At 29.3% G+C, this 2,153-nt stretch overlaps 1 pseudogene across 1 annotated transcript; it reads left to right on the forward strand.

The window, feature by feature from the left end:
• The first annotated feature begins 799 nt into the window (after nucleotides 1-799).
• Nucleotides 800-888, forward strand: BDBG_16936 (annotated as a pseudogene). The gene has a single exon. The product of its transcript is annotated as a tRNA-OTHER (tRNA).
• The last annotated feature ends 1,265 nt before the right edge of the window (nucleotides 889-2,153 follow it).

Here is a 2,153-nt window from a genome sequence, read left to right on the forward strand (position 1 = left end):
TTAATGCTTCTAATCTTACTCTCTATTTATCATGAAGATTGAAAATGCTCATGAAACTAAGTATAGATGAAGACATCAGCAGTTCATTAACTAATCAAGATTAGTATATCAATAATTAATTGAAAGATTGCATAAGACAGAAGTTTCATTTATGAATGAAAGCATGTGAATTAGTGTTATATACATTTAATAATATTATTAAACATCTTGATATTCTGTTCTGACACACTATTATACAATAAAAGATATTAGATTAATTACAGAGTATCTGATAGAGAAATACTTCTCTCATAACATTCATCTCTGATTTCAATATCAAGATTCTAGAAGCAGATAATTGATCTTGAGAGAATAGAATGAAGATTAGCATACTTAAGAAGACACTAACTTTTGAACTTCTACAGACTCTTACAAGTGTAGATAAAGACTAGACTTATAAAGGTTTCTGTATATAACTCTGAATATTGCATGATTATCTCATTAAGCTTAAGAGTATATAGAACAGTGATAGAAGATATTATATCTCAGTCACTTATATATCTGCACTGAAGTATAACAATGCAAATGCTATAAATTAAGTAAACTTAAATATCTATGCATAAACAAGAATTTCTGCTATCTGAACAGACTTTCAAGTCTCTGAGATCACTTCTGAAGAAGTTACTGATAAATATTAATAAGAGATAAATATCAATTATAACTAATCAGAACATATCACTTTTAACTACTAATCAGTCTATATATCTTCTCACTTAAGAGAAAGATCAGTATCTTCTCATTCAAAGAATGAATCAGTGCCCCCCCGGTGGCCGAATGGTTAATGCGGCCACCCGGTAGCACCTTGGCGTGGGAAACCAAGGCGCGTGGGTTCGAAACCCGCAGGGGATACATTAAATCCGGAACTCAAGCACCTCAGGTTCCTAATAAATACAGAGGTGTACAAATCGCTCCAATGAATTGCTCTATGTTCCTGGGCTGGGAAGTTATTATCGCATGTATCTAATTGTCACTCCTTTGTATTTTCCTATGTTCTTGTTATCTTGGCGTGGTCTCAACACCTGTATTTCCTCCTGTATAACCAACACTTGACCTGTATTTAACATCACGCAAGGACTCATCATAAGCTCCGCTTGCATATGAGTATAATGGAAGAATAATAATAATAATAATAATAATAATAATGAATCAGTGCCTGTTTACATTAATGACATTACATTGAAGAAAGATTCAGAAGATAACTATGAAAATGCTCTGATGAAACAGAGAAAAGATTAGCTTCTATTCAAATTTATAAATAGAAGCTTGAAGGGATTGAATGATAATAATTTAAAGAGAAAATAATAATAAATACAATTCTTATATCTACTGAGACCAATAATATATATAATATGAAAGCCATAATAGACAGTGATCTATGCTATTATTCAATGATTAAATCTTCAGTTATATGATGTTATAATCTTCAGTGTATCTTCTTATCAAAACTCTGACTTCTTGCAGAATTTGATAACTTAAAAGACATTTGCATCTGTTACATAATGAAGCTAAATATAGATGTTAAGAGACATCAATATGAAGAAGCCTATATAGATGAAGTTGATAATCTTGATTATAATCTTATATTAGAACTTGTCTGACTATATGAACAAGGTATCTTATTAAACACTTAAAATAGAAGCTTAATATTTTCTAAGAATGATAGAATTCATGAAGATGATATTCATAAGACTATAAACCTGACACAGATTTCTGTCAATACTTATATAATGTTCTGATAAAGAAGTTAATGATAGAATCACTGACAAGATCACTGATAGCAGAATTATATGATAATCTACTTCACTAGTCTGACTAATATTAAAAAAGCTCTAGAGAAGTTATTCTGTGTTATAATAACAGATTCTTATACAAAACTCTCTTAATAATATTATGAATATCTAGATATCTTCTGAGAAGATAATAATATTATAAATCTATCTCTCTTATGAGATTTAGAAGTGAATTATAGTATCAAGTTGAAAAAGAAGAATAATAAAGACTCTGAATTATTATAAGACTCTCTTTATAATATATCTCAAGATGAACTTCTTCTTCTTCAGAAGATACTCAATAATCTATCAAATAAAGAATTTATATAGATTAGCAACTTCTCT

The sequence above is a fragment of the Blastomyces gilchristii genome, assembly GCF_000003855.2.
Source record: "Blastomyces gilchristii SLH14081 genomic scaffold supercont1.6, whole genome shotgun sequence".
NCBI classification, from domain to species: domain Eukaryota; kingdom Fungi; phylum Ascomycota; class Eurotiomycetes; order Onygenales; family Ajellomycetaceae; genus Blastomyces; species Blastomyces gilchristii.